Here is an 18,012-nt window from a genome sequence, read left to right on the forward strand (position 1 = left end):
TAAAATTCTTTCTCTGCATCTAAGGAAGTGATAATACTTTTGCTGTTTTAGTTTGTTAATATGGTGAGTTACCTTGATTGATTTTCACATGTTAAACTAACCTTATATTCCTGCAATGAATTGTACTTGGCCATGATCTGCCATTTTTTTTATATTCTTAAGAACTCAATTTGCTAAAATTGTATTAAGTATTTTGGTGTCTCTTTTTTTTTTTTTTTTAATTAATTTATTTATTTATTTATTTATTTATTTATGGCTGTGTTGGGTCTTCGTTTCTGTGCGAGGGCTTTCTCTAGTTGCGGCAAGTGGGGGCCACTCTTCATCGTGGTGCGCGGGGCCTCTCACTATCGTGGCCTCTCTTGTTGTGGAGCACAGGCTCCAGATGCGCAGGCTCAGTAGTTGTGGCTCACGGGCCTAGTTGCTCCGCGGCATGTGGGATCTTCCCAGACCAGGGCTCGAACCCGTGTCCCCTGCATTGGCAGGCAGATTCTCAACCACTGCGCCACCAGGGAAGCCTTTGGTGTCTCTTTATAGGACAGATGCTGGTCTGTGGTTTTCTTTTCTTATAATGTCTCTGTTTGGTTTTCTTATCAAAACTCCTCTTGGTCATGATGTATTATCCTCCTTGTATATCTCTGCATTCAGTTTGCTAATATTTTGTTTAATTCTTGCATCTATGTTGATAAGGGATATTGGTCTGTAGTTTCCTTTCTCTAACGTCTTTGTCTAATTTTGGTAGACAGAGTAGTCCTGACCTTATCAAATCATTTGGGAAGTGTTTCTTCCTCTTCTATTTTCTGGAATAAATTATGTAGGTTTGATGTTATTTCTGCCTTAAATGTGTGGTAGATTTACCAGTGAAATCATCTGGGTTTGAAGTTTTGTTTGGGAAATTGGGGGTGGGGCTAGAAATTCAATTTAAAAGATAGACATAGGACTACTGAGTGTATCTATTTCTTCTTAAGCGTTTTTGTGGTAGTTTGTATCTCTCAAGGACTTAGTTCAATTCAAATTTCTGGGTACGGATTACTGACAATGTTTATTATCGGTTGGACACGTCGCAGGTCTGCAATGACACCCCTCTTGGCTTCTGGGCGTTGGGGTTTGTGTCTTCTCTCTGTTTTTCTAGTATAGTCTGGATGACGTTTAATCCACTTTGCTTCTTTTCAAAGAGCCAGCTCTTGGGCCCGTGGGTTCTTCTCTGTCACTTCCCAGAGAGCGAGCCCCGTGCTGTCTCTCTCTTGCCTTGGATTTCAGGTTGGTTGCCTGCCCTGCAGCCCCAGTTCCTGAGGCTTCAAGAAAAGCTGTGAGCTTGCAGTTTGTCTGACTTTTTGTTTTCTTTTAATGGTGAGAGTGATGCTCTTTTGAGTGTCTGAGGTCCCCAGGCAGAAGCCAGCACATGAATTCATTCTCTGCGTGCTCAGCCCCCGTCTAGTCTTTTTTTTTAATAAATTTATTTATTGTTGGCTGCGTTGGGTCTTCATTGCTGCGCGTGGGCTTTCTCTAGTTGCGACGAGCGGGGGCTACTCTTTGTTGCGGTGCGCAGGCTTCTCATTGCAGTGGCTTCTCTTGTTGCGGAGCACAGGCTCTAGGTGTGCAGGCTTCAGTAGTTGTGGCACATGGGCTCAGCAGTTGTGGCTCACGGGCTCAGTAGTTGTGGCTCACAGCCTCTAGAGCGCAGGCTCAGTATTTGTGGCGCACGGGCTTAGTTGTTCCACGGCATGTGGGATCTTCCCGGACCAGGGCTCGAACCCGTGTTCCCTGCATTGGCAGGCAGATTCTTAACCACTGCGCCACCAGGGAAGTCCCCCCTGTCTAGTCTTGAAGGCGAGCTCCTGCCACACCAGGAGCCCAGGCCTAGGCTCTAAATCCACCCCCTGCCCCCCCTCCACACGGGCTGTGTCTCCTGCAGCGTCCACTCGTCTAGGTCGGAACGCGCCCACTGACGGCCATGGCCGCACAGTTTGGTGGGAGAACGTGAGGGCCTCAGAGTGACCAGGCGAGCACGCTGATGCTCCCGCTGCTGGCAGGCCTTCGAGGGTGACCACAGGGCAGGGGGAGGGGCGCCTGGCCCTCTCCAGCCCCCTCCTGCCCTCCTGCTTGGCCCTGTGCCCTCACAGACCCCAGCCAAACTTGGGCCCCAGGGCTCTGCTGTCTCAGGATCTGCCTCTGTGCAGATGGCCCTCGATGGATCTGACCACTAGGACCCCGCCCAGCCAGATGGAGGGGGATCAGTCCCTGGCGGGGTGGGGGGGGCAGGAGAAAGAGCCTGTGGTGCTGAGGGCTGGAGACAAAGGTCTCTGCAGATGGGCTCCCGGAACGTTGGGACAAAGAGCGGGGAGGGCCAGGGTCCATCAGGCCAGGTGGGTGCTGAGGGCCCCCGGGTTCCCCATCCTGAGTGAGCCCTTGCAGCTGTTCTATGGCTGGAAGAGGCTACTGCTGTTGCCCTGGCGGATCCCAGGGTCACTTAGTAGAGACCGAGTCACAGCAGGATGCAGCCTGAGGGAGGGAGAAGGGGAGGGTCGTGGCACAGCCCCAGCCCCAGCCCCCCTCCCGGCGTCCCGGCGTCCAGCTGCTCCCCCCGAGGATGGGCAGATGGTGGCCTCCCGGAGGAAGCTCCTAACTGGAGCAAGATCTGAGGCAAGCAACGCCCCCGCTCTGTGGGTTCTCTACGTCAGGGGCGCCCTGGGCCTTGGAAAGGGGCGGCAGGGCTGGGGGGGGGGCTTCTACCCCAGGGAGAGGCCAGGCTGAACCAGCATCCTCCCTAGGGGATGGCACCTGGGTGCTCAGGGTCCTGCACGCCGGGCCCCCGGGCTTATGGGCTGCAGGAGACCCCCCAGGCCAGGAGGGCATCGCCTGGGCCAGGATGCCCCTCCCTGTGCCTCCGCCTGCTTGCCTTCAAATGGGGACAGAAATAGCACCATGTCACAGAGACCACGTCCAGGGGACCACACAACAGTGCCAGGATGGCTTCAGTGGCCCGTGGGCTGTGCCACCACCTGGAGCCCCACACTCAGAAGGCCTCGTGCCCACTCACTGCTGTGCTGTCACCGTTTTGGGATCTGTAGTAATTTTTTAACAAGGGGCCCTGCATTTTCAGTTTGTGCTGCCACCCGCCCCCACCCAGATTACACAGCGGATCATGGGTGCCTGTGGCGTTTCTTCCAGGCAGCAGGCCTGAGCCCCTGCAGGTAGGAAGCCCTGCGGGGAGTGTGGTGTGTTCCTTTCCCATGGCCTCTGGAAGGAGTTACCAAACTTTGTCATGTACCGACACGTTTATTACCCTATGGTTCTGGAGGTCACGTGTCTGACATGGGTCTCCTGGGCTAAAGTCAAGTGTCGGCAGGCTGTTTTCTTCCTGGCGGCTCCAGGGGAGAATGTGTTTCCTCACTTTTGCAGCCTCTGGAGGCACTGAGTTCCTGGGCTCTCCTGGCTCCTCTGCCATCTTCAAAGCCACGTGGTGCAGCTCTCTGACCCTGCGGCCTTCTTCCCGGCTCCTCTGACCACAGCTGGGGAAGAGTCTGTGATTTTTAAGGATTCATATGATGACATTGGGCCCATCGGGTAACCCAGGGTAACCTCCCATCTCGTCACCAGAAGCACATCTGCGAAGCCCTGTAAACTGGCAGGATCACAGGTTCTGGGCATTAGGATGAGGACATCTTGGAGGGGCCATCCTTTTGCCCCCCACATATGTGATGGGGTGCAGGTGGGGAGCGAGGTCCCCAGTGCTGGAGTGAATTGAGCCGGGACAGGTGAGGGCCCTGAAGTGAGACCCAGGGATGGCACTGGGGGTCCCAGAGTCAGAGGACCTGGGTTTTTCCAGACCTGCCCCCGCCCTCCATACAGGGTGATCCCAGGCCTCCTGGGCCCTAGGAGGGGCAGCCTGGGCTCCGATTCCTCCCTCCCCCACCCTGTGCTTGGCTGATAGGGACAGGTCCCCTCCCCCAAGGCCACCCTCCCAGGTGTGCAGTCCTCACGGGCTCAGCGCAGGCCCCGTACACAGAAGTGTTGTCACTGTCATCCTTATGTGTATTTGTCACCGGGTCAAACATGGAGCATGCACTTTTGAGCCGCGGCTCCGGGCCTGGTGCTGGTGGGAAGGAGACAAGTCTGTGCCCCGCTCCCCAACCCCGTGGATCATCAGGCAGCTCCCCACCCGCCCCCGTGATTCAGTTTCCCCCCACCTAAGAGGGGGTGGCTGACCTAGAGTGTCTCAGAGGGACCCACAAGCGTGTGCTTAGGAGCCAGGCTGGGAGCTGGGGCAGGAAGGAGGGAGGGGCAGGAAAGTCCCAGCCCCTCCCAGAGGTCCTAATCAGTTCTGTCATCAGGCCCTGGCCGGACAGAGGACGGTTAGGAAGGGCAGCTAGGCAGCTGGTGCTGTGCCTGACTGATCTGTGACGGAGACCACGGGACCTGGAGACAGGTGGGGGGACAGGGACACTGGGCAGGGGGGCGAGCTGGCACAGAGACTGCAGTCACAGGGCCTGAGCTGTCTCCACTGGGCTCAGTCTGGGCCTCAAACTGTATTCTGTATTTCTTTTTTTTTTAATGTAATTTTTTAGAATAAGTTTAGATTTATAGAAAAATTTCAAAGTCAGTGTAGATGCACCCATATACTCCTCATCCAAGCTCCTCTCTTGTTTCGTTTTGTTTTATTTGGTTGTGCTGGGTCTTAGTTGCAGCAGGCAGGCTCTTTAGTTGAAGCTCAAGGGCTCCTTAGTTGTGGCATGTGAACTCTTAGTTGTGGCATGCATGTGGGATCTAGTTGCCTGACAAAGGATCGAACCCAGGCCCCCTGGGAACGTGGAGTCTTAACCTCTCGACCACCAGGGAAGTCCCTTCCTCTCTTGTTAACATCTTCCTTTGGTATGAGTCACTTGTTATAATTATGAACCAATATGATGCATTATATTAACTAAAGTCCATAGTTTATTCACATTTACTTACTTTTCCCCTAGTGTCCTCTGTCTGTCCCAGGCCCCCAACCGGGCCCCACGTGACATTTAATTGTCTCGTCTCCCTGGTCCCCTCTGGGCTGGGACAGAGTCTCCAGGCTCATTTGGTGTATTTCCTGCCTCAGTCCCAGAATCGGTCCCAGCATCATTTCTCCGAGGAGACCAGTTCCCTTTACTGCAGGAGGACTTAGAGACCCAGATCCAGGCACAGAGTGTGCTCGTTACTCTTGGGGTGTCATTGCCCTCGGGCCCCCACGGCTGACAGAGCCAGGCTGTGTGTGTACTGACTGGTGTGTATCCTTGTAGCCGTGGTATCTTTATACGCATCCACCTGCACCTACGTGAAGCTACACTCAGCTTCAGACTCACGTCTCCACCTCGGATGCATCAGTGCAGGGGTCACTCCAGCCTCCACCCCTGCTGACTTGGAACCTCCCACCCAGGTGAGAAGTCGGCTCCCTCGGGTCCCCATCCTGTCCCTCAGCTGCTCACGTCCAGCCTGGACGGCAGTGTGGAGACTACTCCCTACACCCCATGGGAACTGACTTCATCAACAGCGTGCATGCCGTGTGCGGCCCCTTAGCCCTTAGTCTCACGGTCCCACTCAGTCCCAGGGTGACCCAGGCGGCACCTGGTGCCCAGGGAGGTGGTTCCAAACACTCGTGAACAGTGGGTTGTCCTGCCTTGTTTGCACTTGGGTCACAGGACTGCACCTCAGGATGTTCATCTCGCACCTGCGGGGGGACTTCTGGCTGTTTCCTGTTGGGGGCATGAACAGGGAGCTGCTGTGAACGGCGCTGTTCAAGTCTTTTTGTGGAGGTCTCAGCTCTCTTTGAATGTTTCCCTGAACAAGAGGATTCCAGGCCCCTCCCGTCACTTCTCCAGGGAGCCCAGTCCCTCGGGGGCAAATAGTGTTTAGAAACCGAACCTTGTGATGGGTGACGCTGAGGCTCTTGGGGTTTCCCGGGATATAGCTAGGGAATGCACACACGGGCTGACACGTGAGCACACACGGGCTCCCACACCTCACATCTACAGTTCAATATCTATATTGAAACCACCAGCTCTTCCCAGTCCCAGTTCCACACTGCAGGGTTTACTGCAATCCCCTCTCTGGCGGGTGAAACCCGGTTCCAGTCCCTAATCCCTCAATTTGTTTGGGTAGTGCCCACGTGTCACCATCTCCCATCTGTTACCCTCTCCCAAGCACAAGCCCTTTCGCTCAGCAGCACCCTCTCCTCTTCTCTGCAGCTTGACCCCCTCTCAGGCGAGTGCACTCCCACCTGGACCTGCCCGGCCCAGGCTTTGGACTGCACAGCTCAGAGGAAGGTGGGGCAGACTGTGGGCAGAGCCCGTGACGTTCCAGCATTTCAGAGGGTGTGTGGCAGCGTCTCCTTCCATCTGCACTTTCTCGATGAGTGAGCAGGTGTTTCTTGGTCGTGGTTCATCTTTAAGGAAGTGTCTACACAAGCTGTTGCCCATTTAAATCACGTTGGGCGTTGTCTCAGGGGGTTGTAGGAGTTCTCTCCTCTCCCTCCTTTCTTTCTAAATCTGGATACAAGTCCTTTATCAGATACATGCATTACAGATATTTTTCTCCAGTTAGGGGATTGTACTTTCTTTTCTTAACAGTGTCACTCTAAGTTTAAGTTTTAAATTTTGGCAAAGTCCCATTTACCAATTTTTTGTTTCTTTTAGTCGTTTTTGAGTCCCCTCTGCCTTCCTCCAGGTCATGAGGATTTTCTGCTATGGTTTCTTCTGGGTGTTTTACAGTTTTAACGTCTACATTTAAGTGTAAGATCCATTTTGAATGAATTACAAGTCGAGCATCAAGACTCTTGTCTTTTCCCACACAGATGACACAGTTGTTCCAGAAACATTTGTTAAGAAGGCCACCCTTACTCTCTCTTGAAAACAAGTGACCATGTACGTGTGGGTCTTTTTCTGGGCTACTGTTCTATCCATCTGTACATTACCCTCCATTAATACCACACTCTCATGGTTACTGCAGCTTTATTGTAAGTCACCAAGAGCTCAGTGTGCGATCCACACTGTGAGTCAGTGCCTGGGGTCCCATGTGTGGACTCGTATCTGGGTGACCCCACAGCACAGGGCTGCTGCCCCCCTTTCCCTACAGCCTGTCCCCTCCCCAAGAGCCTCCCCCGCTGTCCTGCAGAGACCACCAGCCAGGACTACCAGGCCCAGGGGGCAGCCCCAATTGGCCAGACATGCTGTGTCCCCACGGCCTGGGGAGGCCTGCCAGGCGAGCCCAGGCGTATGAGGCAGAGGATGGGGACTCCCTGACTCCCTGGCATCCTGGTCCTAACCCCACCCTGCCCCCAGGACAACCTGAAGGACCTCTGGTCGGCCAGTACCTGACTGCAGGTGGCGTGGTGAGCTGAGTGAGGGCTTTGGCCACCCTAACTGACCCACATCCCAGGCTCTCCTGCCCTCTCGCCCTATGACTCTTTTTTTTTTTTTTTTTTATAGGTATTTTTTATAGTGGGTAATGTGAAGACTTCAGATGAAATAGATTGAGAAACTGATTGGAAATTGAATGCAAACTAAGACCACTTGACTGTTACTGAAATGAATAGCCCAGTTTGCTTTTTTTTTTTTTTTAAAGAAATTCACGTTCTTTTATTTATTTATTTATTTATTTATTTATGACTGTGTTGAGTCTTCGTTTCTGTGCGAGGGCTTTCTCTAGTTGCGGCAAGTTGGGACCACTCTTCATCGCAGTGCGCGGGCCTCTCACCATCGCGGCCTCTCTTGTTGCGGAGCACAGGCTCCAGACGCGCAGGCTCAGTAATTGTGGCTCACGGGCCCAGTTGCTCCGTGGCATGTGGGATCTTCCCAGACCAGGGCTCGAACCCGTGTCCCCTGCATTGGCAGGCAGATTCTCAACCACTGCGCCACCAGGGAAGCCCCCGCCCTCTGACTCTTGACCCATGACCCTCCCCAGCAGGGAGGGCAAAGACCACAGGCTGGGCCTGGAGGAAGAACCACTGCAGCAGCCCTGGGTCCGGCGCAGCTCAGCATCCTCTCCGCGTGGGAACTGAGGCCAAAGTCACACGTAGGAGAGTCTGCAGACACCAGAGCTCCAGGTCCAGCTGTCCACCCCCCACGCCCACGCACAGGGCTGCCTGCTCCTCCGAGGTCCCAGGCCAGGGCCGCAGCTGCAGTCAGGCCTCCACTCTGCGACCGCGACCCGGTGGGCAGGTAAGGGGTGGCCGGGCGGCGAGTACCTCCCGTCCCAGCATCTGTCCAGCCCCGCCCGGCAGGTGCTACGGGGCCTCTGCTTTTCAAGCCAGGCGCCCCCTCTGGTGGACACGCGGGGAACTGCAGGACTCCGGACGGAGCTGAGCTCGCGGCAGAAATAAACCCACTTTACTTGTGGGTGACACGATCACATACATAGAAAAACAAAAATCTTCTGCAAACACCAGAATAAGTGAATTCAGCGAGGCTGTGAGGCACAAAATCAATATGCAGAAAATACTGTATTTCTAAATATCATCCACCAGTAATTGGAAAATAAAAAACGCAAAACTATTTCCTATAGAATTAAAAAAACAAAACCCACTAATGATACATTTAAAGAAAGGTGTGCAAAGCCTCTACAACAAAAAGTACAAAACATCGCTGAGAGACATTTTAAGAGCCCTAAAGAGAGATGTGTCATGTTTCTGGATTGTTAAGATATCAATTCTATCCATTTTGATTTATAGCCTCATGCAATCCAAATCAATATGCCAGCGGCCTTACATCTTGCAGAGATTGACAGTCTGATTCTAAAGTTAATATGAAAATGGAAAGGACCTGGGATAGCCAAGAAAATTTAGAGGAAAAAGACAAAGATGGCTCACTCATCCTCTCCAACATCAAGACATACTCTAGAGCTGTAGTAACCAAGACCATGCATTAGGGAAGGATGCACACAAAGATAAAAGGAACAGAACAGAGTAGATATAGATCCCAGAACTGCAGGACCACTTGATTCACGACCACGATGTCACTGATATTGAATGGGGAACGGGTGGCCTTTTCGATCAATGGTGCTGGGCTGATAAGATAAGCGTGTGGGGAGAAGTGAAACTGGGGCCCCATTTACATCAGACACAAAACTTAATTCACGATGGGTTTATGTGAAACGTGGGTGTTGACACAATGAAGCTTCTATACAAAACAGGAGAGTATCTTCAGTACCATGGAGTTCTTCTCACCCACAGAAGGGAGTCAGTTCCATATGCACACAACCACCTGGGTGGAACTCAGCATCATTCCACTGAGCAGAGGACATCCACACGGCACGTGTGACCCTTCCATGTGCAGCGTTAGAACCAGCAAAACTAACCTACAGTGACAAAAATCATGACGGCGGCTGCCTCTGAGGGTGGAGGAGGGTCTTGACTAGAAGGAGATGTGAGGAAACCTTCCAGGTGATATGTCTTGTTTTGGGTGGTGGTCACACAGGTGTTAACAATCGTCACACTTCATTGAACTGGAGTCTCACAGTCTGTGAATTCTGTTGTATATTAGTGTTATCTCAGAAAAATATGCATCTATAGACTTTCGGTTTCTGCTCTGACACATAAAGAGCTTGGAAGTCATGATTTCCATCCTCACAACAAGAAAGTGAAGAACAAACTGAAGGCCAAGTGAAGTCCCATGGGAGAATCCAGGTCACAGAGCAAACCTCTGTCCCCAAACTGGACAGGCAGATGATTACAGAGACGCTCCCACTGAGCAGAAGCTGCAGAGCCTGAGAACACGTGCAAAGTGGCTGCTGGACACTGAGCCTGGGAGCTTGGGCGTTAAAACCTCCTGGGGCACCAGTCCTGGGCGTGCTTACACTTTGATGAGAGTTTCCTCCAGGAGCTGAACCAGGCTCTCAGGGAGAGGATCCAAGAAAAAAGCCTTCAAAAATAAACTAATTAATTAATTAATTTAAAAAAGAAAGTGGAAGGGTGGTCGCCAGGGGCTGGGGGAGGGGGATGGGCAGTTAGTATTTAATGGGACAGAGTTGCAGTTTTACAAGATGAAAAGAGTGCTGGAGAGGATGGTGGGGATGGTTGTCCAACAACATGAATGTATTTATTACCACTGAACCGGACACTTAGAAATGGCTGAGGTGGTAAATTTTATGTTATATGTATTGAACCACAATTTTAAAAATAGGAAAAAAGTGCCTACTTCCAAGTATTGTCAAATAATTAAAGTATGTTTTCTTTCACAGTTTGAAGAAAATGCCAGTGTCTGAGGCAAATTGCTGAAGGAGAGCCGGATGCTGGAGTGACCCCAGCCTGTGGGCATCTGAGTCACCTGTGGGGGGCTGCGAAGGGCAGTGAGTCCTGGGGGTGGTCGGGGGCCGGCACCGTCTTCCCCTCTAGCTGCCTGGGGCCTCCCAGCGAGTGGGAAGCAGGACTCACCTGGAGAAGCAGTGGGCGGCGGTCAGCACCCACCGGTGGCTGACGAGGCTGCCTCCGCAGACATGCTGTCCCTGCTCTCTCAGGCTGACCTGCCAGGGCCACTGCCAGGGGGACGCCACCATGCCCCCAATGATGTGGACCTCCGGGACAAAGCCGATCACTGGTGGAAAGATGGGTGGAAATGGCCCGAGGGTCACGGGTTAGCCCAGCAAGCCCCCCAGGTGGCCCCCCTGTGAGAACAGGGCCCAGGGGTGGGGCCCAAGGGTTGGCTCCCCTCCCACCTTCACCTCTAGATTCTGTCTAGATTCTGAACCCCAAACAGCTGCCCCGTGGAACTTTCCACGGTGATGGACGTGCTCGGTACCTGAAATGTGCTTGTGTGACTAAATTTTTAATTTAATGTTAATTAATTTAGATGCAAATGGTCCCCGTGGGTGGTGGATGGCTCCCAGGTTGGAGACTGGGGAGGCCTCCGTCCCCCTGCTGGGACGAGAGGCAGGGTCCCCTGGCTGTTGTTCTTAGGTTTAGGTGAGAGAAGTCCCGGGAAAGCTCGAGCACGTGGGGGGTTAGAAAGTCTTGGTCCCCGTTCTGGGTCTCAGTTTGCTCCTGAGCTGTGCACAGATGAGCTGCCTTGGGGAAGGACTTTGAAAGTTATAAAAGGCACAGGACTGTGAGGATTCTCACACAGACCCACAGGGCGCAGGGAGCAGGTCACAGTGCTTCAAGACCTGGTTGGTTTGGATGCAATCCTACCCCTGTCTCTTGGGGGACAGAGCTGGGCAGAAAACGCCAGGACAATTTGAGGGCCCAGGATGGACCTCAGAGCGAGGGGGACACAGGTGACTGGCCCCTGCCTCCCGGCCAGAGAATACCCAACACGGAGGGACCACAGACTGTCCAGGGGGCCGGGGCCTGGGTTCTAGGGCAGCCGGACGCCCTGCCTCGGGACTCACCCCTTTCTCCCAGGAAGGGAAACACAAGGAGCGCCAGAGGCAGCCACATCTGCAGGCGGAGGAAGGTGGAGGATGCTGAGCTCCAGCACGGCGGGGGGCGGGGGGGGGCGGCAAGAGCGGCCTCCCGAGCTTTCCCCACGGCCAGGGTGATCAGCTGATCCCGGACGAGCCCAGGGCACTCTTCACTCCTTCCCTGCCCAGCCCGGCATCGCCTCCCCCACCCCTACCCCCTGGGCCCTGCGCAGGCTGAGAGCACTGTCTGGTGGACCCCACCGGCCCCACCCAGCAGGGGGGTAAATCTCTCCTGGTCTGGGCTTACCTCCCATCAGGCCTGAGCCCTGTCCCCTCTGCCAGGAGTGACCACAGGGTCCCCTGAGCATGAGTCACTGCCTGGGCCCTCTGGGCTTCCTCCTCTGGAAACTCTGGCCTCCAGTCTGTGGCCGGGAGCCCCAGGGTGATGGCCCTGTGCTCACCCCTGCCCCTCACATCCAAACCCCTCCGGAGTAGCACTTCCTGAGGCCTGGGCTACGGCTGGAGAGGCTCCCAGCCCAGTTGTGTCCCCTCGTCCTGCCCTCCCCGGGGAAGAGGGCCTGGTCCATCGCTGGCCACCCCGACCCCGGCTCTAGGCCCAGGGACACAGCTGCCTGAGGGAGGGACCTTACCTGGGGATCAGGCTTCAGGGAACCAGGTGGGAATTCAGGGGAGAATCCCAGGCCTTAGGTGACCTTAACTGTCTGCCCGGTCCAGGTGCTGAGCAAACCGGAGGAGGGACAGGAGTTCCGGGAGTGCCTGGCCCAGGAACTGTGTCCCTGTTGTCTCTGGCAAGTGCCCACGACACTGCAGCCTCCCTTATCTCTGGGCCCCTCGGCCAGTCACTCCCCTGCCTGCACCTGTCCTTGTGGCCCTTCAGCCTCGCTGGTGGAGGAGTGGTCGGAGGTGCTTAGAGCAGAGGCCTCAGCCCCAGGCTGAGCGGGAGGAGGATCACCTGCTGCCTACGCTGTGAGGCGCTGCTCCTTCCCAGAGCAGCCGGGCGGGCATCACTCCGTCCAGGCTTAGGCTGTGCCAGGAGCACGGGCCTTGCTGGGCCGTCTGGCTGGGCCTTGCCAAGCTGCCCTTTAAATGCAGCGGACATGTGCCAGGGACTTTTGTTTTTGCCGGTGTGTTTCTACAGGGCCTGCTCACCTATGAGGGAGGACTCGGCCATTCCCACTCCTACCTAGAAACTCACTCATTCATTAATTCACTCATTCATTCACTTATGTAAAAATCTTTCTAGGTCTGCTGGATTCCTGGACAATTACAGAAACATAGGCCAAAAACAGAGCCCTCACGAGGCCCAGGCCAGCATTACTTTGGACAGTGGGCAAGGCTGGGAAGGGGAGTGACCTGTGCCTCGGGCCGGCTGCCCCCACCCCTGCCAAGGGGGTGAGAAGAGGTGAAGGCTGAGGACCACATCTGCTAGTACTGGCGGCTCCTCCAGGGCAGCCGTGGGGCCTGCTCTGGGACATCCCAAGAAAGCACACCCACCTTTGGCCTCTTCTTCCCACTCCTTGGATCCTATTCCCACCCCACCCCCACTCCCACTCCCAGGGTCCAAGCGTCACCTCTATTGAGACAACTCCCTGATTCTTTGCTCACCTCCAGCCCCACAGGCAGCTGCCCAGACATCTAGAACTCATTCCCACCCAGAGAAGCACCCTGGGAGAGTCAGTGTCTCTTACCTGAATGGTATCCAGGGGAGCAAACATCTGCCCAGAGGAGAAGAGACATTCACATCACATCAGGGTTACAGTCACGTGACAACTGGTTAATCCAGAGAACAGACCCTGCATCACAAGAGAAGTGAGTGGACGGATGGATGGATGGATGGGTAGATAGGTGGATGGGTGGGTGTCTGGGTGGGTGGATTTAATCCTCTGACTTGGATAAATTCCCTTTGGAACCACCCACAGTATCACGTGGTGAACTCCGGGGCAGGAGGACAGAGCTGGGGGCTGTGGCCCCAAAGTGGAGCTGACAGAGAGATCCTTACTGTTCCCTTCTAAGGCTGGAAGGACATTGGTCCCAGCTCAGCCCTCTGCACATCAGGGCTTGGGGACACCCTTCCCCCGGAAAGCCAAGTCAGTCCCACCCCACAAAGACTCTGGCTGTACTCTGGTCACTCCTCGTGGCCTTTAATCAGGTGGAGGCCTGGGGCCCCTCTCCCCTGCCCGCCCCCAGCATCTTCCCCACTGCATCCTCCAGGGGTCAGGGGAGCCCTGGACACTGAAAGGCCAGAAGAGAAGGTCAAGAGTGGGGGCAAGGACTTCCCTGGTAACGTAGTGGTTAAGAATCCGCCTGCCAATGCAGGGGACACCGGTTCGATCCCTGGTCTGGGAAGATCCCACATGCCATGGAGCGACTAAGCCCGTGTGCCACAACTACTGAGCCCATGTGCCACAACTACTGACCCCACGTGCCACAACTACTGAAACCCATATGCCTAGAGCCCGTGATCCACAATACGAGAAGCCACCACAATGAGGAGCACGCACACCACAACAAAGAGTAGCCCCCGCTCACCACAACTAGAGAAAGCCCGCGTGCAGCAACGAAGACCCAAAGCAGCCAAAAATAAAATAAATTAAATTAAATAAATAAATTTAAAAAAAAAAGAGTGGGGCCAAAACAGTGGGCTCTGGGAGGAGGAAGATGCCAGCTCCTCCAGGCTGACCCAGCAGGGCTGGGTCAGGGACACCTCTGGATTTGCAGCCTGATCCAGGGCACTAGGTCCGATGCAAGCGTGGCCTCCAGAATGTCACGCAGGGCATAGCCAGAGCCCCAGCTGAGCACCCCACCAAGTGCCAGGAACCTCTCACCCTGCAGACCAGAGACCTCGGGGTCACCCTGAGGCAGGAAGGCAGGCTGGGCGGGGACCGGATGGGACTCGTGCAGCAGGAGTCCCAGCCTCACTCCCAGCACAGAGTGCATCGCCCTGGATGATCTCCCTGTGGCCATAGTGGTGCCCAGAGATGCTGTGTGATCGCTGGTCGCAGCCGGCTTCTCCGCCACCCGCTACAGGTGGCAGGGGAGAAGAGACCAGAGGCTGTCAGCAGCGCGTACACGCCGCCTGTCCGTTACCTAACAGGCCCGGTCCCGGGGCGTAGCCAGCAGGCCCCGGGAGGGAGGACAGGCTGCTACACTCCCTGCCTGGACGGCGGCCGAGGGGACCCCAGGATGCAGGAGGGCCCCCGTCTACCTCTAAATTCCTAAAACTCTACCAAGGGGTTCTGTCTTTAGTTGGAAGAACCAGAAAGAAAATGGAGCAGTGAATGTTGTTTGGTTTCATGTGCTCAGTGCTGGTCTACATTTCACAGTGGGGACAGGGAGGCTGCTTAGGAAGTTTGGCTGCAGGAGAGGGGATGGCGGCCCGAGGCAGCCTGCTCCGGGTCACTGCCAGCGTCCTCAGCTGTGCCTCCCGTGGGACAAGCTGAGAGGAGGGCATGGGTCACAGTCATGGGGGGTAGGGAGGATTTTTCCAAGTGTGTGAGCCTCTCCTCACCCAGCCCGGCCTACCTGAATCCCCCAGGGGCACTGCGGACGGAGCTTCAACCTTGAAGATTCGGACAAGCCCCTCCTCGCCGACAGAAAGAGTCCAATGTTATTAATATTCTTTCCTTACAGCGAAAATACCTTTTTCTCCATTCTCGGTGCACAATACAAGTTTATCATAAAAGTCTAGTAATACAGCAAATTCTAAGGACTTTTTCAACTTCTCACTCAGGGTACCTCTCCCATCAGGCACCCGCCCACAGGGTTCCTTTGGGGACTTTGTACATCCCTCTACAACACGGCCTTCCATACTGCATTCCAAATCCTTGGTGCACGTCCACCTCCCCTCCCCTGAGATCAAGGAAGGCAAAATTTATTCCCCTGTAGCCAGGACATGGCACCCACTGACATTGGTGGAATGAATGAATATATGTATGAATGAGATCCTGGGGATGACTATGAGCTGTCTGTGCAACCACCAACACCCTCACTTGGTGACGGCATGCACTGCACACAGAACAAGTTAGGGGATGGTGGCCCAGGGTTGAGGAAGGGTCTCCAACCACCTCATCCACCCATACTCCTCCTGGCCGAGCCCAAGTCCCCAGCACTCCAGGATTCCAAATGGGAGAGCTGAGCTCACCGGCTCTGCAGCCACACCCACCTCAAAGACCAAACTGTTTACCCAGACTGTTTAATGAGACAAACGCAGCCTCTCAGCACCCCAACCCCCCAGGACCTGCACCCTGCCTCTCCCCACCATTAGGGAAGCATGGGGCCCCACAGAGCAGGAGAGGGAAGGGCTGAGCACAGGGAAGGGAGGAAGGAGGTGTGGGATGAGGAGCTTGGCATCGGGGACATGATGTGGCAGAAAACCTGGATCCTGCGCTGACCGGCAGCCCGGCCCAGGCCTGGGGCTCCCCAGTGCCTACGGACTTGCTGCCAGATCCAGGCCACAGGGCTCTGGACATTGTTGAAGACAGAGACATCTCAATCATGGAGCCATTGATGCCCCAGGTGACCACACCCATCTGGACCAGGTGCCTCTCTTCCTGCAGGGGCCCCCCTTCGGGGACAGGGGACAGTCACATGACACTCAGGCCTGACAAACACTTCCAAAGAGGGCCCCTCAGAACCACAGACCACTCAGGAAGTGGAGACCAGCCCACCCAAAAGGGTTTCAGCGGCAAGGAACTTTAAAAGGTAAATGTTCATTGCAAGCGTCATGCTCAGTGAAGGAAGCCAGACACAAAAGGCCACACAGTGTGTGACTCTTTGGGGATTCACGAAACCTTGAGATGGAATATTACAACCTCTGTAGTTAGAATTTACTTCTCACAGACTCCCCTTACTCTCAATTCAGTGACATTTGACAAGACTTACAAGCAACCGGGCATGTCTAAACTTGGTAAAGAATTTTGTTCTCTTTGCTCATGACCAAGACCTCTCTGTCCAGAAGGCAACTTGGTCTTTTTCATCTTAAAATCAGATGCAAAACAGAAGATGCTGGCGGGAAATGAGTACTGAACGGAGCTAGTCTAGCACTTTGAATCTCAAGGTTTCTGTATGTCGACAGAAATAATCAATAAATGATCTATAATAGGAATAGAGGAGAGTTTTATTTGAGTCAAACTGAGAACTATAACCCAGGAGACCGCTGTCAGTAGCTCTTAGGAACTGCTCCGGAGAAGCAGGGTTTTCAGCACAGTTTTGTCTTGACAGAACAAAGAACATCAAACAAATCAGGGGGGCTTCCCTGGTGGCGCAGTGGTTGAGAATCTGCCTGCCAATGTAGGGGACACGGGTTCGAGCCCTGGTCTGGGAAGATCCCACATGCCGCGGAGCAACAAGGCCCGTGAGCCACAACTACTGAGCCTGCGCGTCTGGAGCCTGTGCTCCGCAACTAGAGAGGCCGCGATAGTGAGAGGCCCGCGCACCGCGATGAAGAGTGGCCCCCGCTTGCCGCAACTGGAGAAAGCCCTCGCACAGAAACGAAGACCCAACACAGCCAAAAATAAATAAAATAAAATAAATTAATTAAAAAAAAAAAAAAAAAAACAAATCAGGGATACATTCCTTCAAGTTTCAAAAAAAAAAAACCAACAGACCAGCAGGTATGCAGCGAGTCAGCAGGGCCTTGGCACCTGGGAAGGGAGACTTATCATGGAAGGAGGACCAGCACTGGTGTCCCACGAAGAGAGGTATTTAATCTTTATTTTTATCATGGACATTCTTTACTTCTGGTCAATGGGCATTTTTCTTTAATAATTAAAGCAGATGTATAACGTATGTTTGATGGGCACAAACAGGCTGTTTTAGGTTAGCATAAAATTTGAGTTCAATCACATATGAGGGGACAAGGGGGGCCCCTCGCCTGCCTTGTTCTTTTCTGCTCACACACGTTTTCAACAAGTAGGGTCAGGTTTGGGCACTGTGGTTTTAGGGAGCTCCCCAATATCGGTCATCCTCAGGCCCTGGCTCTGCACCCCTTGTGCCCAGCAGGCTGGCCCCACAGCCGGATGCCCTTCACAGGCCCCCAGAACAAGGCAGGAGGCACCGGAACAGGCCATGAGCCCAGTGCCCGCAGGTGCCTGGTGGGACCTGTCACAGGTACAGCTGGACAAAGCCTGGAAATGCAAACAGGGTCCTACCCATCATGGAGGCATTTGGGGAGGAGACCCGGCAGCTGGGGGAGACCACCCCACTGGATGTTTCCTGTTTGAGTCGGTTCTTGGAATTATGTAAAATGGAGCAGCTATGTCATGGCTACAGTCTGGTTATCATGTAGTTAACGTGTTTTTTTTTTTCCAGCCTTGCCACACAGCTTGCAGGACCTGTTAGGAGCTTGCAGCTCCTCGACCAGGGATCGAACCTGGGCCCCTGCAGTGGAAGCACAGAGTCCTAACCACTGGACCACCAGGGAATTCCTGCAGGTAGCTTTTTTTTTATTTGGTGGGAATTTCAGTATCTACAAAGCAGCTCAAAGAATATGGCTCAGAATATTATCTGTGGCCCTTGAGAAGACACTAAATGTCCTTGACTTTGTTCAATAGTTAAACTATTATTTTTTTGTCTTGTTTGACTGTTTTCCTTTGTTTCTGCATTTTTCTCATTTCTCTGATTAAATTTATTCTTTGG

Source organism: Balaenoptera musculus, chromosome 15, assembly GCF_009873245.2.
Source record: "Balaenoptera musculus isolate JJ_BM4_2016_0621 chromosome 15, mBalMus1.pri.v3, whole genome shotgun sequence".
NCBI classification, from domain to species: domain Eukaryota; kingdom Metazoa; phylum Chordata; class Mammalia; order Artiodactyla; family Balaenopteridae; genus Balaenoptera; species Balaenoptera musculus.